The sequence below is a fragment of the Carcharhinus amblyrhynchos genome, chromosome 16 (genome assembly GCF_965287045.1).
Source record: "Carcharhinus amblyrhynchos chromosome 16, sCarAmb.v2.hapA, whole genome shotgun sequence".
NCBI lineage: Eukaryota > Metazoa > Chordata > Chondrichthyes > Carcharhiniformes > Carcharhinidae > Carcharhinus > Carcharhinus amblyrhynchos.
In genome coordinates, this window is record NC_137339.1 from 19,129,427 (window position 1) to 19,153,105 (window position 23,679).

At 42.3% G+C, this 23,679-nt stretch overlaps 1 protein-coding gene across 1 annotated transcript in view; it reads left to right on the forward strand.

Annotated features, from left to right (window-relative positions):
- Window positions 1–15,238: 15,238 nt before the first annotated feature.
- Window positions 15,239–23,679, forward strand: part of arhgap40 (Rho GTPase activating protein 40) — a 119,087-nt gene continuing 110,646 nt past the window's right edge. The window contains exon 1 of the mRNA XM_080204783.1: window positions 15,239–15,441. The gene's annotated coding sequence lies outside the window, so the exon portion shown is untranslated. The remainder of the gene's footprint in view (window positions 15,442–23,679) is intronic.

The window sequence follows — 23,679 nt, forward strand, 5'->3', positions numbered from 1 at the left end:
CCTAATCCTGCACCTGTTTTCTATGTTTGTATATTTTTAAGGCTATATGCAGTCAAAAAGGCCAGCCACAATCAGTAAGCCACAGTTGGGCGATGCAAGTTTCTTGATCATGGCTTCTCTAAACTGAAAATGGTAATGTATTTCCACTAAATTAGAACTCATAAGACAATACTATTTTCTGAGTCTCATATCTATTCACAAATGAGAAATAAATGTCTCATCTAATTAAGAAATTGTTAATGATGTTGTTTGCAATATTAGCAATAAAAGAACAAATTAAGATTATTGAGGAGGAAATGCCTGGGAATTATATGCCTCATTGCTGCCGTTTGGGGCAGCATGGTGGCACAGTAGTTAGCACTGCTGCCTCACAGTGCCAGTGTTATTGGACAACAAATTTTATGAAATTGGGCACACAAAATGGAAGCAAACTAAAGCTATCCTCAGAGCCCTCCACTAAAATCACAAAGTAACAGACACTGATCAGTAGGCAAGAGCATGCTTTTAGAATGCAAATGAGGGCTAGCACATAAGGGAAATTGGACAGGATGGCACCTACAGGAACTAAATTAAAGAACATATCCCCACCCCATCAAAATCAGCACATCTAAACCAGTCAAACAACCCATGGAGACACCTAAAATTAACACAGTTAAGGAAACGTCTCTGGCCCCTCAAGATCAATAACACACTATGGTTCAAACCCCAGAGATTCTAGACCATTGATAACCAACCAGACAAAAACGATTAACACACACTTAAAACAATTGCTCCAACACTCAAAAAAAATCGAAACAGGATGGCTGAAGTCAAATACTGTAAATAAAGGATTAGCATTTGAAGCACGATGTTCAGGTATAACTGTAGCCGTTGTGGGGGAGTCTTTAGAGCACTTTCGGGACAGTCCGATTGTATGTCCTGACTATGCTTCTCCATCGACGTAAAGAAAATAAAGCTGTGCCATTATTGAACTTCACCCTGAGTCCGTAGTGGTCGTTTTGCCCACTCGCGCTAACACCAGGAACCTGGGTTCAATTCTGGCATTGGACCACTGTCTGTATGGAGTCTGCATGTTCTCCCCATGTCAGAGTGGGTTTCCTCCGGATGCTCCAGTTTCCTGCCACAGTCCAAAGATGTGCAGGTTAGGTTGATTGGCCATGCTAAATTGCCCCTTAGTGTCAGGGGAATTAGGAGGTTAAATTTGTGCAGCAATGGGGATGGGACATGGGTGGGATTGCTGTTGTTATAGTCTCAATGGGCCAAATGGCCTCCTTCTGCACTGTGATTCACATTTCCCTTTTATGAACTGTAAGAATATAAAGTGAACATTATTGTTTTTAGCATCTGTAGAGTGATTCGAACATTATGCAGTTATGTTGGACTTAGAGACTAATCTGTTTGTCTGTGAAGAGACATAATGGCTGCATTTAAAAACATAACAAGTGCAAGGAACCTCCTTTTAACAACTTATCCCCATATTCTGATATGAATATGTTTAAGATTGGGGGATTTGCTTTGAAATGTTGATTTTGCCAATGTTCGATAAATAGATAAACAATTATACAACTGCTTCACTGTCTGTTTGGAGTGAAAAGTCTCTTTCTGGATAATAAACCTTTTTATAATTGAAATATGATGCCATTGATGCCTTTGGGTCCATCATAAAATGGATGTTATCAGTGTAATAAAAGTTGTGGCATGTAAACTTCTTCAATCATTAGTTGGCTTTCAGTTCAAGTAAGTAATGAGACAGATACATTTCACTGTATGCAACTCCTTAACAGCAAGACACTCAAGTCTCGGACTAGCTAAACTAGTGGGGAAATTTAAAAATATTAACTTCCATTACAGGCTTTAATTCCCCAGCAATTTGTTCAATGTTCACATTTAAGCATTTATGATGTGATATATCTCTGATCAGGATTGACGTTAATGTGGAAACTGGTATTGCTGCATTGCTGTGTTTGAGCTGCTCGTTTCTAAGTTTTTTAGTTTAGTTTATTTATTAGTGTCATAAGTAGGCTTACATTAACACTACAGTGAAGTTACTGTGAAAATCTCCTAGTTGTCACTCTCTGGCGCCTGTTCAGGTACACTGAGGGAGAATTTAGCACGGCCATTGCATCTAACCAGCACATCTTTCGGACTGTGGAAGGAAACTGGAGCTCCCAGAGGAAACCCACACAGACACGGGGAGAATGTACAGATTCTGCACAGACAGTGACCCAAACTGGGAATTGAATCCAGGTCCCTGGTGCTGTGAGGCAACAGTGCTAACCACCGTGCCTGCTTTAAATTTTGGCAAGCTCAGTATTGGTGGCTAAATTCTTCTCAAAAGAGAAATAGAAAAACAACACAATTCCAGGGAACAAACTGTTCTTATTTCATATAGTTGTAAAATGAAACGAAGTTTCAAAATGTCAAAACATGTAAATATTATTTATCTGTGTCATTTTAATGTTCTTTCCTTAGTTTGATTGCATTAAGACTGGGCATATCCAAATAAAAAAAATCTGGAACCAGAACATCATGAGGATGAGAAAAACAAGGTTTTACTTTGAATGACAGAAATTTACAAAATGCTACTTAACAGCTCTGTTCTGATAATTTGCTTGGAAGCTGTGAATTGTAATTATTTTTCAGAAACTATAAGACGATAGGTCAAACCATATGAAATGTATCTGGGGGGTGGGGTGGTATGGCTTGTGCCCATTGGGGCACCCCCCCATGACAGTACCACTCCACTTCCTGTCTTTGTGCCTTTTCCTAATGGCCTCAGGAAATACCCCTGCCCCTTTTCCTTCCCTCCTATTGGGTCCCCAATCCAGCCCTGAGCAAAACTCCCCAGGGTCACCTGTGAGTCCAGCATCTGTGGACCTTCTCCTCAGGGCTGCCTGTAGTCCCAGAAGTGGCCACTACTCAGTTCTGGCACTGCTGGCACTCAGCTGGTGGTCAATCAGATTGACTGGCAGTTCTGGAGAGTAGAACTTCCTTTCCTTAAGGGGCGGAAGATCCATTCACAGCTCGTTGAGGCTGGCTCCAGTGAATTATTGCTGCGAAGCAGCCATTGACAGACTGATGTTTTTACCGTGGGGGTTGGCAATACATCCACCTGTAAAATTCACTCCCAGATGTGTAAAAATGAACAATCCAACTTTAAAGTCTCCATTGAGGTATTGTCATTTCTTGAGATGCGTATGCCAAACTGAATCATGAACTAACTGAAACACAACTTGACTGAAAGTACTACTTTGCATTCCAGTTATGTAAAACTATATTCTTTGCCACCTTTTGTATTGCCTTTAGAGAATGGAGAGTATAAGTTTACTTAAATTTTTTTTTGCTCAGAATTTCCAATAAGCACAGCATTGCATTAATCAGTTGACTAGATTTTAAGTAGTTCAAACATCCGAATAACACATCTTTTGCAAAAAAATGTAATTTATCTGAATACTTTATAAAGCTACATTGCATACCTTTCTATCTATCTGTTGGAAATTCCTTCTTGCTTGCATATAGGAGTTCCAATTGGTCACAACATAAAGTGCACTAAGTTCAGTTTATTTCAATGTGGCACAGTGGCAGAGTGGTTAGCACTGCTGCCTCACGGAGACCTAAGTTCATTTCCCAGCCTGGGTCACTATCTGTGCAGAGTTTGTGTTTTCTCCCTGTGTCTGCACTCTCTGCACTCTTTGGCACCTGTTTGGGTACACTGAGGGAGAATTTAGCATGGCCAATGCATCTAGCCAGCACGTCTTTCGGACTGTGGGGAGAAACTGGAGCTCCCAGAGGAAACCCACACAGACACGGGGAGAACGTGCAGACTCTGCACAGTCAGTGACCCAAACTGGGTTTCCTCTGGGTGCTCTGGTTTCCTCCCACAGTCTGAAAGATGTGTTGGTTAGGTGCATTTTCCATGCTAAGCTCTTTCTCAGTGTACCCGAACAGGCGCTGGAGTGCGGTGACTAAGGGATTTTCACAGTAATTTCATTGCAGTGTTAATGTAAGCCTACTTTTGACACTAATAAATAAATTAAGAAGTACATGACACTTAGAGGTTATATATGCAGCATACATTACAGAACAAATATTCTCTTATGTGTACAGCATTAAGGGTTTGAAATAAGTTCCAGCTCCAGGCATATTCTGGTGATTTGTGACCCTTCCCTATTGAGCCTTTGTAGTGGCACTCCCAAGCTTTACTGCATTCCTTGGCACATAGTCCTGGACCTTGGAATGTGTCAGTCTGCAAAACCTAGTGGTGGAGAGCTCTTTGGATTGGAAGAATCTAAATGGCAGATTAATCATTTGTACAGTTAAGTACACCAAACACTTGTGGTATTGCAGCTGCTCCTCATGACTGTTCTCCAGCAACTGTGCATCTTCCTTTGAGTAGACATGAAAGGATCAAGTTCAGGACAATTTAGTTCCGAGACGACTAACTCTGCAATCCAATAACTTAGCCAGGCAAGTCCACAAGTGCCCCATGATACCATTGATACCTGACCAAGCAACCTGCTCAATAATGGAACCTGAAAAAAGTCATCCTGTTGGAGTTCGGGATCTTTCTTAAATGAGTGTCAGATAATGCCGTAATTCAGCTTTATTTTTGTCTATCGGTTGGTAAGCTGCTTGGTTTTAGGTTGTACCTTAGGAATCATAAGAAAACTGAAAGTAAAGCATTTGCAAAAGTTCAGTGGAAGGGGAGGAAGAGGAAGAAGGAGGGAAAAAAAAGAAACTTGCAAAGCAGCTGCAAGGATATAATTTTTCACTCCATTTCAGAACCTCTTTTTTTTATTCATTCATGGGACATGGACATTGCTGGCTGGCCAGCATTTAATGCCCATCCCTAGTTGCCCGGGGACAGTTGAGAGTCAACCACATAGGTGTAGTTCTGGAGTCACATGTAGGCCAAACTTGCTTCCTAAAGGATGTTAGTGAACCAGATGTGTTGTCCAACAATCAACAATGGTTAGCAGTAGATTCTTAATTCCAGATTTTTTATAATTGAATTCAAATTCTAAAATCTGCCATGGCAGGATTTGAACCGAGGTTTCCAGAACATTAGATTGAGCTTCTGGATTGCTAAATCTAACAATAATACCACTAGGCCATCTCCTTCCCCATCTCATTGAAAGCTCCATTTTTATTATCATTGGCAAGGTAATTTAACATTGACGATGAGGCTGTCTTTAAAGTTCCTGATTTGCAACATTTACTGACTGAAGTTGTACAAGGTGAAAAGAAAACCTGCCGGAGAATTCGGTTGACGTGGGGGACTACATTGATAATGATTGTAGCAACTCCATCTGCAAGGCCACCACACTGTTATCTGGCAAAAGTCAGTGATAGTATGAGCTGGACAGTTAAGCAGCAAATGACCTTTAACATGGATAGATATGAAATAATGCACTTTAGTAAGGAACACAGAAACATCAGTTACACTCTAGAAAAAAAATGAATAGAGTAGAAACCAAAGGAGTCAAGAATACAGGTGAACAATTATTAGAAACAACTTTTCAGGTCAACTAATCAATTAAAATTCTAACAAGGTATGGATACTTATTTCTTGGGGTAAAGAATTCAAAAGTCTTGAAGTTATATTAAACTTAAGTAGGGCTCTACCCAGGCCCTACTTGAAGTATACTGCACTGTTTTGGTCTCCATGTTAACTAACAGTAATTAGTTACCTATTTGCATACTAAAGCTGCATAGAACTATAGAATCCCTACAATGCAGAAGCTCATTCACCAACTCGCCAAAAAGTATCATACCCAGCTGTGATGACTTCAGTCGGGCTAATGAGATTGGCTTGCTAGAGTATGAACTACCTGATGAGTACCTGTGCAGCTGGGATGGCCTAGTGGTTAAGGTGTTGGACTTAAAACCCAATGGGATTTCCTTGTGCAGGTTTGAGCCCTACATGCAGTGGTTATGATTATGAAGTGTTTATTTCTGCTATTAAGAAGTCTGACAATACACCATGTTAAATGTATATCTAGCCACCCTATTCAAAGTTTTAACCTCAGCCCCCTCTGGGGGATTTCACTTTTCATTAAGTTAATTTGAGTTTGTTTATTTGGTTAGTGTCAAAAGAGCTACCTGATGAATGCCCATATTGAAAGAGCTACCTGATGAGTGCCCCTAAGTTAATTTAAGTTTGTTTATTTGGTGTGAGAAGAGCTACCTGATGAGTGCCAATTGATGGTTAAATCAGGGAGCCTCATGCTCCCTATTTAAAGCAGGTGTGTCAGACTCCCAGCCTGCATTCAGGAGGGAGCAACTGGGAGAGGTGGCTGTGTACAGATGTATGATGTAAATAGAGTAACTTGGTGAGGGGAATTTCACTTTATGGAGTTATTACACTAGGCACAACCCATGCCAAACTCCCTTTCCTGCACACCACCCCCCCCAACCACCTCCTCGCCCTGTCCCCATAACCTTGTGCATTAACCATGGCTAATCCATGGTTAATTTAGACTGCATATCTGACAATTGTATGGGAGGTCTTCATTGGCTAGCAAATTCATTGGGATGAAACTGGGAATTGGGTGGGATGACATCGGGACCCTAACCTGACACAACCTTTTGGGGATTTGACTTACCCATATGCACCCGAGCTTGTCTCCCATTTGTAGAAAAAATTCTGCACAGGAGATGTTGAATGAATGCTTCCACTTGTGGAAGAACCCAAAACGAGAGGTCGTAAATACAAGACAGTCACTATTAAATCCACTAGGGGAACAAGGAGGAATTGATTTACTCAATGCAGGACTAGAACGTGGAACTCAGTACTTCAGGAAGTCATTGAGAGAAGTACTGTAGCTTAGATGCTTCTAAAAAGTAACTGAGCTAATACATGAGAGGAAAATAATAGAAAGATCTGCTGAAAGGAAAGGATGAGAGGACAGGAGTGCGGGTGGATAAGAGGGCTCCCTCTATTTCCTCTTCCCCTTAGACCACTTTTTACATTTATTTAGTAGGTTTACAGTAACACTGTAATGAAGTCACAAGTAGGCTTACGGTAACACTGGAATGATGTTACTGTGAAAATCCCCTAGGTGCTCGTTCAGGAACACTGAGGGAGAATTTAGCATAGAACATAAGAACATAAGAAATAGGAGCAGGAGTAGGCCATCTGGCCCTTCGAGCCTGCCCCGCCATTCAATAAGATCATGGCTGATCTGTCGTGGCTCAGTTCCACTTTCCCGCCCTCTCCCCATAACCCTTGATCCCCTCTCTTATCAAAAACCCATCAACCCGCTTCTTAAAAATATTTAGCGAGGCAGCCTCCACCACTTCAACGGGCAGAGAATTCCAGAGATTCACCACCCTTTGAGTGAAGAAGTTCCTCCTCAACTCCGTTCTGAACCGCCCCCCCTTTATCTTGAGGCTGTGCCCCCTAGTCCTACTGTCTTTTTTGAGCGGGAAGAGTCTTTCCACCTCTATCCTATCCATCCCATTCATCATCTTATACGTCTCAATGAGATCTCCCCTCATTCTTCTAAACTCTAACGAGTACAAGCCTAGTTTATTCAGCCTCTCCTCATAGCTCAACCCCCTCAACTCCGGTATCAGCCTAGTAAACCTCCTCTGCACTCCCTCCAAGGCCAAAATATCCTTGCGCAGGTGCGGCGCCCAAAACTGCACACAGTACTCCAGCTGCGGCCTCACCAATGCCCTATACAGCTGCAGCAAGACCTCCCTACTTTTATATTCAATCCCCCTCGCTATGAAGGCCAGCATCCCATTCGCCTTCCTGACCACCTGCTGCACCTGCAGGCTGGGTTTTTGCGACTCATGCACAAGGACCCCGAGGTCCCTCTGCACCGTCGCCTGCTGCAGTTTTTCGCCACGTAAGTAATAGTCCTTCCTACCATTCTTCCTACCAAAGTGGACCACCTCGCACTTGCCAACATTAAATTCCATTTGCCATTTCCTGGCCCATTCGCCCAGCCTATCTAGATCCTTCTGCAGACTCTCCACACCCTCCGCACAATTTGCCTTTCCCCCAATCTTGGTGTCATCAGCAAATTTCGACACCCTACACTCGGTTCCCTCCTCCAGATCATCTATATAAATGGTAAATAGCTGAGGCCCCAGCACCGACCCCTGGGGCACCCCACTAGTCACCAACCGCCAATCCGAATAGCACCCATTGACCCCCACTCTCTGCCTCCTATTTGACAACCAATCCTCTATCCACGCTAACACCCTACCCCCAACTCCATGTCCTCTGACCTTCTGCAGTAACCTCTTGTGAGGTACCTTATCAAACGCCTTCTGAAAATCCAGAAAGACCACATCCACCGGCTCTCCTCTATCCACCGCCCTAGACACATCCTCATAGAACTCCAGTAAATTTGTCAGACACGACTTCCCTTTAATGAAACCGTGTTGCGTCTGCCCTATCAAGCAATTCCCTTCAAGATGCCTCGCAATTTCCTCCTTAATGACGGATTAGCCAATGACGATAGCCAATGCGTCAACTTAGTTTATGGCTGGGTTAATTCCTCTCTTAAACAGTCTTAGACTGAAGCAATTGTGTCTAATGCTTGTACCCCATCAAGTTGATTCTGAATGACCTGTGAATGGTTCAGGAGGTATGGTTCATTTGCTTTCTTCTTAGGTGATTAAAGTTTAATTATTAGTATCACAAAGTAGGCTTACATTAACACTGCAATGAAGTTACTGTGAAAATCTCCTAGTCACCACACTCTGGTGTTTGTGCAGGTACACTGAGGGAGAATTTAGCATGATCAATGCACCTAACCAGCATGTCCTTCAGACTGTGGGAGGAAACAGGAGCACCCAGAGGAAACCTACACAGACATAGGGAGAATATGCAGACTCCACACTGTGATCCGAACCAGGAATAGAACCCAGGTCTCTGGCACTGTCAGGCAGCAGTGCTAACCATTGTGCAATCCCCATATATATTTGATGGGTTCCTGAAGATAGGTTGACTCCACTTAATGGAATTTGTCATGTACAGTGACACCAATGTTCAGCCCCCTTTGAAACTGTGGTTTCAGATCACTAGAATGTTATCTCAGTCTTTTGAAAATTAATCAAGTGGTTGTCATTCAGTAAATGCAGAGTCCTGAAATTTTTAGATGGCAAGGGCCTGATTTAAGGGCCCTTAAGGACAGCATTTCCATCTGAGTGAAAAATTGTGTCTGGGTCAGGGTGGAATTCTGGAGGGAATCTGTAACAGTGGCGGCACAGTTGCAAAGTAATTAGCACCATTGCTTCATGGGACTCACACTCAATTCTGGCTTAGGGTGACTGTGGAGTTTGTACATTCTCCCCGAGAGTGGGTGGGTTTCCTCTGGGTGCTCCAGTTTCCTCCTACACTCCAAAGATGTACAGGTAAAGTGGATTGGCCATGCTAAATTTCCCCTTAGTGTCCCCAGGTTAGTGGGGGGGGGGTTAGCGGGGTAAATACGCAGGGTTAATGGAAAAGTTCTGAGTGGAGTCCTCTGTCGGAAAGTCAGTGCAGACTTGGTGGGCTGAAATGGCCTTCTTCTGCACTGCAGGGATTCTATGATTCTCAAATTCCACCAGAGGGGGGTGCAAAATTCAGACCATAAAATCATTTTTGGTATAAGCATGGCTTTGTGATTGGAGCATGAATATAAGCACAGAAGAGTTGGCAGAATGGCATGTTTCTGTTGTCTATATTCCTAGCCATTCTATATAATCTCCTTTATTTTCTCATAAGTCAGCATGGAGGTGGATTTGTAGTTATGCCATCTGCTGCAAAGAGTCTTGCAACCAACCTCCACCATAAGGACAACATTGTCAATAGTGATCAAGGATACTGCCTCAATATCTTCAGGCTGTGCTATTTAGCAAAGGAATCGCCTGCATTGTCAATCAATTTGCTTTCCAACTTTTATTGCAAAGCAACTGTCTGTTCTGCAGTAATAGAACTCTCAGCTCAATTTCCATGGAATCGCAGCCAGAGCATTATACAGTTACCAAATGTCACTGCACTGTTGAATTTGTGGACAATATGATGGAGGAATAGTACATAGAAATAGGTAAGAGGGGACTGCATAATCCTCAAGCATACTCGAGAAAATCATTTGGGTTTTTTTGAGACTGCTTTAAATTTGCTAAAGAGCTCATTAGTCTATTATTTAGCATTGCAATTAAGCATATTCATTCTACCTAAATTACTTGCTGACTTCATGTGGTCAGACTTTATATCACACCCATAAATACAGAGTCTATTTTTGTGTATTACAACACTTCTTAAGTTACATATCTTGAGCCCTAGGTATTATGAAGACTCCCTTCTATTATCCTAGTAGTTTAAGCAGCTGAAGCTGTCCTTTCTGTCCTTCTGGTGACTTCAAAATTAACTTGTTTATTCCGTTTGTCACAGAGGAAATATAATTTTTAAATCTCGGTGAATTATCCTGACTACGTTAACAGTTTGCATTTATCAATGAGAATAAAATTCAGGCTTACTTTAAAATTTGGAATATGCAGTCAATCGGGTTAATGCTGTACTTTTGTAACTTGAATGGTCAAATGGCAAAACATGCCTTGTACTGGGTGAACAAAGTTTCCTTCTGTTTTGCAACTCACGTATGCCTGAGCAAATATGTGACTTCTGCATGCGATTTGGTAAAAAAAATCTTTACTTCTATGTTTTGGATCATAATTATAGCATTCATACTTCCACTGTATTTACTGCTTTGTGAATGTAACAGCAAAACTAATACATGTGGCTGAGTGCAAGAAACAATTCAAATAGGGAAGAAGTTGTATTTCCTATGAGGAAGTTCAAAATATAGATTTTCTCAGGTGTCTGATGGAGTTACGAATTTCCATTGTTGTGAATCACTAGCAGGTGCAATGATGCAAATACTTAGGTCAAAGTTGATCCATGAATGTGATGCTTTTTCAAATAAATGATAAAGCAGCCAGTTCTCTCTGAAAAATATATTGATTCCTAACGGGTGGCATGGTGGCACAGTGTTTAGCATTATTACCTCGCCAAGGACCCGGGTTCAATTCCTGCCTCGGGTCACTGTCTGTGTGGAGTTTGCACATTCTCCCTGTGCCTACTTGCGTTTTCTCCAAGTGTTTTGGTTTCCTCCCACACTCCAAAAAAAAATGTGCTGGTTAGATGGGTTGGCCATGCTAAATTGACCATAGCATCAGGGGATTAGCAGCGTAATTACATGGGGTTATAGGGATTGGGCCTGCGTAGGTTTGTGGATGGTGCAGATTCAGTGGGCCGATGGCCGCCTCCTGCACTGTAGGAATTCTATGACAAATTCAACTCAACAAATCCCTTTATACATCTTCTTTTCCAGGGAAGTTACTGTTAGGAAGATGAAAATAACATATTTTGTGCAGTAAATGTAATTTCTTTGCTTAATTTCCATGAATTGATTATTATATGAAACAAACTTGCAATCATATTTTGCCTTTGCCTTATATCCTTACGATGCTCAAAACAATTCACAAATAATTGATTGTTTTGAGGCAATTATTTTTTGATGTAGGCAAAACATCTTTTGTTTGTTGTTTTTGGAATATGGTTGACATGGAAAAGCGCACATTATTGCCCAAGTCTCATTATCCCGGGAAAGTTGTGGTAAGCCTTCTCCTTCAACTGTTCCAATCCTTGTGGTGATGGTGCTGAATATTTGCATCATTTCATCTGCCAGCGATTCTTTAAAACTTCAATATTGGTCATGCTAAATTGCTGTCAGGGGGATTAGCTGGGTAAATACAGGAGTTTATAGGTACAGGCCCTGGGTTGGATTGTTATTGGCACAGGCTTGATAGGCCGAATAGGCTCCTTCTGCACCGTAGGGATTCTATGATTCAGGTCGTGACGCTGCTCCCAAAATGGTGTTAGATAGGGAATTCCAAGATTCTAAAACATCAATTATGAAGCAAGTGTGATATAGGCCCAAGCCTGGATGGTGTGTATATCTATCTGTGTGTGTGTGTGCGTGCGTGCACTAATATTGCTACAATTTTGCTGCTCTCACTCTTGGTAGTAAAGGTTTCAGGGGAGAGTGTACTATTGGAGTGAACTTGATGACTTACCGCCATGCATCATGGAGATCACACACAGTGCAGCTACAGTGTGCTGAGGTGATTATTGAATCAGGTGGCAGAAACACTGATCAGACAAACTGTCCTGGATGACACAATGATGTGATTTGTGCATGAATTATATTAATCTGTAATTTCATGTCTGAACAAACATTTGTTGAACCATTTAAAAAAGGACTTTTCAAAAACAGGAAAACACACTGACTAAAAATGGCTGCCATAAATCACCTGATGTCTGGTATTGCAAGTTGACTACCTTCTGGAAAGTTCCAATGTGAATTGCATGACAACCACCTCTGGAATATCACACCTAAGGATGTCAAGAACTACTGCTAAGGGAATTACTGAAATGTACTGGACGTTTCATTTTCCATTTCTATATGACTACCTCTCTAACAGAAAAGGGACATCACAGAATCCCTTTAATAAAAGGGACATCACAGAATCCATTCAGCCCCCAGCCATGGAACAAAAGAAAGTGTTGGGCTCTGCCATCAAATAAAAAAACTCCTTCTGAAATCGTTACGGGAAAGAGAGGTCATGTAACTGAAGTAACCATTTTGAAATCTCTTTAATATAAACTACTAAAGACAGAAGCAGTCAGTAGTCTGGAAAGCTGCCAATGAAGTAGCAAGGAGCTCCCTTCTCTCCTCTCCCTATTTAAGACCAAATCTCTTGTTGTTTAAGAATCCAGCACCCAAATACTGCATTTTCCATCAAAAGAAATCTCAGGTACAAAACCCATCAATTTCTGGAAGAGGAGGCAGATTACAGATTAAAAAGAAACTATTTCCAGCAATTGCAGTTACATGGCTTCAACTCAAGCCTAGAGTCTAAAGAACTCATGTAGCCACAGTGACCAGACAAGCAGTGAACTTGCAAGTTTTTTCTTAGCATTTTCAGAATTAAACTTTAATTTGGCTATGAAAGTAACCAATTTGCTACTCTCACCTCTCTTCTGGTATTTGGCTCTTGCATCCATGAGTGAATCAAGGTTATGGTGATGTCTGATGATAAGAATGAATGGTACTGCCAAAATTTGAAATGGGCATTGGTGAACATTTTGTCGCAATGGTTAGCACTGCTGCCTCATAGCACCAAGGACCTGGGTTCAGTTCCTGGCTTGGGTCACTGTCTGTGCACATTCTTCTCATGTCTGTGTGGGTTTCCTCTGGGTTCTCTGGTTTCCTCCCACAGTCTGGTGCACAGGTGCATTGGCCATGGTAAATTCTCCCTCAGTGTACCCGAACAGGCACCGGAGTGTGGCGACAATGGGATTTTCACAGTAACTTCATTGCATTGTGGATATAAGCCTACTTGTGACACTAATAAATAAACTTTAAACTTTATTTTGTTGCTTGATAAGATAAAAAATAGGAGCAGGTATAGGCCATGTGGCCCTTTGAGTCTGCTCTGTCATTAAACAGAATCATTGCCAATTCTCTTCCTTAATTGCACTTTCCTGCTTGGTGCCTATATCCATTGATTCTCTGAGAGATCACAATTTGTCTACCTTAACCATAAACATACTCTATGAAGGAACGCCCTCAATCTTCTACAGTAAACAATTCCAATCCTCTGAGTAAAAAAAAATTCTTCTCAACTCAGTTCTGAATGTTTAGCCCTGAGGCTGTGCCCATATTCTGCATTTCCCAGCCAGGGGAAACAACCTCTCAGTGTCTATCCTATCAAACCCCTTCAGAACGTCTTTCAGTGGGGATCACTTTTCCTTCTTCTAAACTTCATAGAACTCATAGAATCCAACAGTGCAGAAGGAGGCCATTCAGCCCATCGAGCCTGCACCAACTCACAATCCCACCCTGGTCCTATCCCCAGAACCCCATGCATTTACCCTAGCTAGTCCCCCTGAGGTTCAGGGGCAATTTAGCATGGTCTATCCACCTAACCTGCACATCTATAGATTTCAGACAGTATAGGCCCAATTTATTCAGCCTCTCAACGCTGGACATCCTTCATTCAGAAACCAATGTAGCGAGCCTCTGCTATAACACTTTCAATGCAAAAATATCCTTTCTTGGATGTGGAAACCAAAACCGTGCATAGTCCTCCAGGTTGATCTCATGAAAGTTCTGTTATTGTAGCAAGTCTTTATTTTTGTACTACAACACCCTTGCAATAATTATGAGGATGCCGCAGATGGTTCCTTCCATAATTTAATGATTTTTGGGAGATGGTTGATGTAGAAATCTTTATCTTCATTTTTTTTCTCATTATATCCCATTCAAGTCACAATAGAAGATTAATTGAAAATCAGATTAATACTATGGACGGCTTCGGGTTTCATGGAAACTCTTGTGGCTTTAAGTGAGGCTAAAGGAAGGACTCATAAATTACAAAGAATTAATAAAGTTACAGGGATGAATGTAGGTACATTGTTCAATATGACACCCAACTATGTACTTACTGCATGGAACTAATATATATATATCCCATGACTTTATACAGCATGATTAAAACTGGAATGTGTGATCGTTACTGGAGACTTCAGACTTCCTGCCTTGCTGCCTCAGTTCCTGTATGCAGGAGATTAAATACACCCTTGAGGCTGCTCAACTATTCAATAAGATTGTGACTGAATGTCTACCATAATCCTGTCCATACATCTCAGTCTTGAAGATACTCATCAACTGAGCAAATCTATCTTTCTCCCGAAAACATACCACAGCCTTTTTCTGCCTGTTATTAATTTAGGGAATTCTGCGCTAACAACTAAGGGGGCTGCAGCCCAGGTCGGTGGCAACACTTGAATTGAGTCAACCAGGCACTTGTTTGATGCCTGCCACTGACTCGTCCGATGGGGAGGCTGGAGCTGCTGTCCCATTGCTGTCCCACACCCCCACGTCTTGACAGTCAAAGAAATGAATATTAACGAAAGGAAACATGATGCTTTATATTTTCCCCTTTTTTTGGGGGGGGGAATTTAAATTAAAATAGTGGAATTCAGACAGATTAATTCCAAAATATTAGAAAAGGGAAACAGTGCTACTTGTCACAAAGTTTCAGAAGGAACAGCTAATGGGGAATTGCACAATGTTGAAGGGATTCCAAGAATAGCTCCCGGATATTGTAATGTTGCACACATGAATAAACATGCACATTGAGTACAAGGCAACAGGAGGATTGCCTGCTGCCCACTCGCTGCACTGGAGACGCTTCGGGTTGCACATTGACGTCAGGCTAGGCTGAGAGCGATAGTGTCCGTACTCCGGGAGACTGCCCACTCTGCCGGGACTGCCCACTCTGCCAGGTCTACCACTCTGCCAGGTCTACCCACCCTGCCGGGACTGCCAACCCTGTCCTGCTGTATCCAGCCTCTCCACTCACACTGCAAAGGTTGGTGCTTTGATAGAGTCGCGGGAGGAAAGTTGCGAGCGGGGGAAAAGCGAGAGAGCTTTCAACTTCAGAGCAGCTGCCCCGCTCCGTCTGGTTGCTCATGGCAGCTGGAGCGGTTACCATGGAGAAGCTTGGTCGATTTACCATTCACTCTGTCTGGGCTCAAGCGTGGAGAGAGAGAAAGAAGGAAGGAAGGAGGGAGGGAGAGGGTGAAGGAAGGGGAGAGAGAGAGAAAGAGGGAGAGAGACTGAGGGAAGGAGAGAGAGGAGAGGCAAGAGGGAGGGACAGAAAGGGGGGAGAGGGAAAGAGGAGAGAGGGAGAAAGAGGAAGGAGAGAGGGAGAAAGAGGAAGGAGAGAAGGGAAAGAGGGGAGGGAAGAAGGAAAAGCGAGAAAGAGGAGGAAGAGAAGAGGGAAAGAGAGAGAGGAAGGGAGAGGGGAGAGGGAGAGGAAAGGGAGAAAGTGGGGAGAGAGAGAGAGGAGAAATACTAAGAGAGGGAGGTGCAGGGGAGATCTGTTTCTCTGGGGAGTCAGGTATTAACAAGTGACTTTCTACAGGGTTGCACTTTACTTCCAGTTCTGCTTTGCGGCTCAGCGCAGCCGAAGATGCAGAACATTGCAGGGCAGGACTCAGCTCCAAGATCAGGTTTCCACCCTGAGCGCCTTGTTTGTTGATTTTTTTTCTTGGAATAGTCTAATGTAATAGGACACACCTTTTACCGTGTTACAAAGGACTTGGCACCAAGACAACTTTTTTGATAGCCGAAGGTGAAAGGGAATCTGTTGGGCGAAAAATAAACTGCTGGGGAAAGTAACAGAGGATGAATTTCCCCTAGATTATCAATCCAGCAAAATCAATGTCAAAATGATTTTCTACCATTGACAGAAAACAGCAGAGACTTGGACAGGACTGTCTTCTCGAACTTATTTTGGAAAAGCAGCACCTAATTTTCACCTTCATGTTATCACAATAGTTTACTTCAATTGCAACTGAAGGGAACTTTTCTTCTGTTGACCAGTTTCCAAAGATCCCATCAGAGATTCCGCCGACTCAAGGCTAAGTTTCACCACTGCAGCCGAAAGAGGGCACAGACCCTACAATGACAGATGGTAGTGGGGCCATAGGATGGCATTTTGCCAGCGGCAGCCAATCAGCAGCTCGCCATCAGAACCACCATTCAATTGAGTGCCCCTGTCACTCATTTGAGTGCAACCCCCCCCTGCCCCCGAACTGCTGGCCCAATCAATGGACTGACAGTTCAACATCGCCACCATTATAGCTGGCCACTGTTGGAATTGCAGTATGATGGGGAGGGTGCCTTGATGCCAAGACGACCACGAAGGCAGGTTTAGAGCTGGGCCAGTCAGGCACTGATATTTGGAGGAGAATGGGGTAACTTCAAGCCATGGCTGTGGTTGTGGATGCTGATTCCCAAGGGACATGGGGTTGTCTTAAGGAGGTTACTGTAATCCCTGCCCACCCTCCCTCCAAAATTGGGAACCCACTGGGGGGACACTACAGCAGGACAAGACATGGCTCTTCACTGGTGCCTTAGTGTCTCAATAGTCTCTCTGGTGGGTGGTTGTGATGTATTTCCCTTGATCTGCTTTGCCTGCTCATTATTTTGATCTGTAGAACTTTCTTATACAGTTAATATCTTTGTATCAATAATTTCTGTTGTGATACCTTCAGGATTCATGTAAGTAATTATTCCTATATTACTTGAGGCACAATAACCAGTTTCAACTTGATCTATTTGCACAGCGCTGTAGCAGACATTAGCAGCTCAGAGACTTCAGTGCAAAAGCATGTTCCATCCTTTGTGACATCATGAATTTTCCTGGCTCCACAGATCTGATTAATCTCTTCCTATTGCCAAAATTTCCAGTCGCTTTCCGCACTCGGTGGGCACCGCAGGGGTTGGGGTGCATTATTGACCCTAATAATCACATTATCATTTGATGTTTTCAAGTTTCCTTTGTAATTTGATTTTCTTCGGGTTGTTCCCCCTTCTTTTGGGGAGCTGCCCCTTTTACTTTGTCCTGATTTAACTTGAGTTTGTTTATTTGGTTTGATCTAAAAGAGGCCAAAATTTCCAGTTGTACTGATGCCTGTGGCTCTTTCAGCCAGCCAAGCTTTATTTTACATTTGTCCATTTTTCTGGCTGTATCTTCTGATTGTTTTTTAATTACTGTCGCGCAATAGATCATCAGGGAGTTATCAAACTATGAACAAGCATCATAACTGTCAGCTGTTTGTGTTGCTCAGAGATCTGGAATGTAGTCACGTGTGCAAAGTCATGATGCCACTTTCTCACCATAGTCTGCACACCAGGCAATGATACAGTTAGTTCTGATCAATTTATTAAAACCATGGCAAATTAACTAAGAGAGCTTTCCGAGTGAGAGCAGTGGACATTAAATGGGTGGCACAGTGGTTTGCACTGCTGATTCACAGTGCCAGGGACCTGGGTTTGATTCCTGGCTTTGGTCATCGTGTGGAGTTTGCATGTCCCCATGTCTGCATGGGTTTCCTCCGGGTGCTCCAGTTTCTTCCCACTGTCTGAAAGATGTGCTGGTTAGGTGCATTGATCTGAACAGGCGCTGGAGTGTGGTGACTAGGGGAATTTCACAGTAACTTCATTGCAGTGTTAATGTAAGCCTTACTTGTGACTAATAAATAAATAACTAAGTTTACATGGACTGAACAAGCTTATGTGTGCTTTCCAGAAATTCTGATTTTGTCACCGTCCAGTTATGGAACAACAGAATTCTACAGTAAGAGCAAATGTGTGGATCTGCAATACATTGCTGGTGGTGTGAGTGCATCATTGTAGTATGGATTCCTTCAGTCTTGCTATTATGTAGGCAATGATGAAGGAACAACAATGTATTTCCAAGTCAGGATGGTGTGTGGCTTGGAGCAGAATTCAGAACAATTTGTGTTTCCTTATGCCTCTTGAGCTGGGCCTTCTAGATGATAGAGCTTGTACCGTTGAGCGAAGCTGTCTAAGAAGCCTTGGTAACTTGCTGCAGTGCATCTTCTAGATGGTAGACACTGCAACCTTGTTGCATCAGTGGTGGATGGAGTATTGGTCAAGTAAGTTGCTTTGTGCTGACTTATGTTTGGGGCTGCACTTATCCAGGCAAGTGGAGAGTGTTTCCTCACACTCCTGACTTGTGCCTTGTGAAATATGGACAGCTTTGGGGAATCAGGAGGTGAGTTACTCACCTCAAGATCCTTAGTGTCGGACCTTGTCTTGTACCACAATATTTAAATTGCTGGTTTAGTTAAGTTTCTTGTTAGTGATGATCCCCAGGATGATGATGATGGGGGATTTGATATGGTAATGTCATTGAGTGTGAAGGAGAGGTGATTGGATTCTCTCTCTTGTTGGAAGTAGTCATTGCCTGGCTTTTGTGTGGCCCAAGTGTTAAACTGATCAAACTGTTATAAGTTAGCATTAGTTAGGAATCTGTAGTTCAGTTCAAAACATATACTCAATGACAAATTTTCCATGCTTTTTATTTTCTGCGCTAATGAAACATCAATCACTGGTTTTAGAGGAGATAAATGTTCCATAAGGATCAAATAAAGTGTTTAGTTTCAGACAAGCTCCCTGAACTCAACATGTGAGCCATTAGTTTTGTCTGCCTCTTTAGCTGTTGTAGGTTGGCTGTATCCTTGTATATTTGACACAGATATGCAAGAAGCATTAAATCTATCCTTTTACTGACATAGGTATTTAAAGTTTTGATTGATTGATTGATGTTTAATTTTTCTTATACTCTACAATCAGGCTATAGATTACAAAAGCAGAGAGATCATGATGGAGTTGTATAGAACTTTGGTGAGGCCACAGCTGGAGTACTGTGTGCAGTACACAGCTGGAGTACTGTGTGCAGTACACAGCTGGAGTACTGTGTGCAGTACACAGCTGGAGTACTGTGTGCAGTACACAGCTGGAGTACTGTGTGCAGTACACAGCTGGAGTACTGTGTGCAGTACACAGCTGGAGTACTGTGTGCAGTACACAGCTGGAGTACTGTGTGCAGTACACAGCTGGAGTACTGTGTGCAGTACACAGCTGGAGTACTGTGTGCAGTACTGTGTGCAGTACACAGCTGGAGTACTGTGTGCAGTACTCCAGCTGTAGGAAGGACATGAACGCACTCAAGGGGTTGCAGAGATTTACCAGGATGCTGCCTGGGATGGAACATTTAAGTTATGAAGACAGGTTGTATAGGCTTGGGTTGTTTTTGTTGGAGTAGAGAAGACTGAGGGGCGACCTGATCGAGGTGTTCAAGATTATGAGGGGCAGGGACAGAGTGGATAGGGAACAGCTGTCCCCCTTAGTTGAAGGGTCAATTATGAGGAGATGCAAGTTATAAGTGAGGGATGGGAAGTTTTGAAGGGATTTGAGGAAAACCATTTTACTCAGAGGGTGGTGATGGTCTGGATTGCACTGCCTGGGAGGATGGTGGAGGCAGAATGTCTCACGTCCTTTTAAAAAGTACCTGGATGAGTATTTGGCACGCCATAACATTCAAAATTATGGGCCAAGCGGCTGGCAATTGGGATTAAGTGGGCAGGTCAGGGCATTTCATGCGTCGGTGCAGACTCGATGGGCCGAAGTGCCTTTTCTGCACCGTGGTATTCTGTGATTCTGTGAATTGCAATGTTGATGCTAAAGTTGTAGCATGATTTTGTATAGGTTTGATGCGCTTCTGCAGTTTAGCCATGTGAAACTATCATGAGGAGGTTGGCTCCACAATGGTTTAAAATCATATATAAAAGGGCTTTAAAAAGAACGCAGACATACAGTGGACCTATGGATGATACTTTATAAACAGAAATCGACTTACCATTAATGCAAATGTTTTACAAGTGGCAATTCTGCCACATGTGCTGCCTAAATATTTAAATTTGAAAGAGCAGTTGTGCAAAGATGTCCCTCCCAGACAGGTAAGTTGTAGATCCAACTGTGTAGTACAAAGAGAGTATTGCTGAAAAAAGTGGCATGTCAAAATTTTTGATCTTTCACTCATCAGGTCACTTTGCAAGAATACAAATATCGTTGGAAAACAAGTTATACTGTATAAGAAGAGAGTGCTGATTGGTTGATAATTTGACTCTGATTGGTAGAGGCATTGCCATGGTGAATGCACCAGTTAACGTGACTGTCTATTAACTGTCAAATGTTGTGTGAAAATTTAAACTAGGCAACTTGATTCTGATTAGTTCAGGCATTGCTCAGGACATTGTACTACTAAAACAGAGTACTGCCTGACTGGAACAATTGCTGAGACTAGTGTATCTGACCAGTAACTGCAATATGTGTAGCACAAAAGTACATTTCAGACCATTCAATTTGCTTACAATTCATTCCAACAACTCTTTTATGAGCGAAGGTAAATTAAAAGGTAATTCATACTTAGCAATGACTGTGATGTGTAAGGATCAACGACAAAAATTAGAAACTCGTAAAAGATGACTAAGCATCTATAATGGAAACGGCAGATAGATGCTTCCTACAAGAATACAACATGAATGCCTTTTGCTTATTTAGCCGCTGATGTCTTGTTGTATATTTCCAGTTCATGTAACTAATTTCCCAAATTTGCAATTTGCTTTCTACTTTGCAATTGGAATGCTCCCTTTTTTTAATTCATTCATGGGATATGGGCATCTCTGGCTGGCCAGCATTTATTGTCCATCCCTAGTTGCCCTTGGAGGGCAATTGAGAGTCAACCACATTGCTGTGGCTCTGAAGTCACATGAATAGCAGGTAAGGACAGCAGATTTCCTTCCCTGAAGGACATGAGTGAACCAGATGGAGTTTTACAACAATCGCCAATGGTTTCATGATCATCAATGGATTCTTAATTCCAGATATTTCTTATTGAGTTCAAATTCCACCGTGGCAAGATTTGAACCTGGGTCCCCAGAACATCAGCTGAGTTTCTGGGGTCTAGCGATAATGCCACTGGGCCGTCACCTCCTCATATTTCATCTTTGTTTGGACTGTTGACATTCACAGTTAGGAGTCAGATATCTTCATTTGACTTTTTCAGATGACATCAAAAATGTGAATAGCAGTTTTCTTATTACAAATACTTCCTCTAATGGGGAAACACTAACCCAGAATTGCTAAGAAGTGCTTACTGAAGGAAATTTGTGTTTGTGATCTCATCACATCTGCACATGATGTGCAATCTGATCTCTGCCTCTCTGGATACTAACAATTTTTGCAGACATGAATCAACCACAATGGACAATAGGTCTGTATTATTTTAACAATAAAAATGGGGGAGCTAAAAGTAAAGTAACTTAACAGTGATGTGATTTATAACTTTGTGTTTCATTGCTCTGAGCACGTTCATAAGGTTGGATATATTTAACAATTTTCAAACTTTCCAATACATAGTTTCTGTTTGTCATACTTTCTTTTATGAATCAGTTAGATAACTCATAGTATGATTTTAGTATGGAATTGTCCAAACATTTTTTATCCATGTACCATGGAAACCTAAGTTCTATGCATAGAGTTTTGTTTGCCTAAAACTTACAAATCCTCAAATTGTTGACACTCTGAGATATTGGTGTTCTAACTTGGTATTATTTTCTTTACTCGTTCATGGAATGTGAACGTTGCTGTTACCCATGCCCGAGGGCATCTAAGAGTCAACTGCATTGCTGTGGGTCTGGAGTCACATGTAGGCCAGGCCAGCTAAGGACAGCAGATCTCCTTCTCTGAAGTATAGTAGTAAACCAAATAAACTTTTACGACAATCAACAATAGTTTCATGGTCATTATTAGACCTTTAATTTAATTGAATTCAAATTTCACCATCTGGCAGAATGGGTTTCGAACCTGCATATTCCAGCGACACTACCACAAAGCCACCACCTCCCCGCCAATTAGTCCACCAATGAGGCAACCAAATTAAATGTAAATCTTTCTAATTTTCCAGCCACATGAAATAGAAGCAGCACAGAGTAACAAATAAAAATTGTACTGACTTGGGGTGTAAAGCTAAATTAGATTAAAGTTGCATTTAAAGATCTGAGTCACAATTTGGACTTGATAAGCAATCTAAATTTTTTTCTTCACATGCTATGCTGCCTATTTCTAAGCAAGTTTTAACTTGCTTAGAAACACCAGGGTAAAGTCCAACAGGTTTATTTGGTAGCATGAGCTTTCGGAGCACTGCTCCTTCATCAGGTGAGTCATTCCTGCTGGTTTACGTAACCACTGCAGAGCAGCTGTGAAGTATTATCTACACCTGTTTGTCAGACAGGGCTGCATTGACCTTGTTGGTAAGTGTAGAAAGATAATGCTATTTGTGTATTTTATATCAGCTTTGTTATTCCACTTTCTCAGCAAAAATATAAAGCTGAAAATTACTGTTGGTGCTTAAAGTGGATAAATGTTTAATATCTTTGTATGACATTTCTCTGTTTACTACATTTCAATGGAGGGTGCTGAACCATTTAAAGTAAATGATAAATGGATTAACGGAGAATGGCCACATTTTGGCTACGAAAAGTTGGCTCCTTAATGCCAGGTTTCCTGGTGCCAAAAACACTGCAGACACACACTTCTGGTCAGGAATGGACCAGATGAGGCAAGGCTGGAAATTGGAAGCAAGTTCAGGATGGGCAGCGAGGTGGCATAATGGTTAGCACTGCTGCCTTACAGCACTAGAGACCGGAATTCAACTCCGGCCTCGGGTCGCTGTCTATGGAGTTTTCACATTCTCCCCACGTGTCTGCTTGAGTTTCCTCTGGGTGCTCCAGCTTCCTTCCACAGTCCAAACATGTAGAGATTAGGTGGATTGCCCATGATAAATTGCCTGTTAGTGTCAGGGGAAATAGCAGGGTAAATATGTGGGATTACGTGGATAGGGCCTGGGTGGGATTTTTGTTGGTGCAGACTCTTTGGCCTGAATGGCCTTCTCCTACACTATAAGGATTCTATGATTCCATTGTTGTCTTCTGCTCTGTCTGAAAGCCACTTGTGCCCACTGTCTGATCAAGTGCAGATCCAGTCTCTAACCTATTGAAAGTATGTGCACTAGTGGCTGCAGGAGCAAGAGACGCTGTTTCTCCTTCATAACCATCATACTGCTTTTCCACCTCTTACGCTTCTTCCATTGCCAGGCCAGGTTGCCATTCTTGAGCATTGGAAAGGAGAAAGGCACATGGGGAGGGAAACAGATGGTGTAAGCTTAAATCAT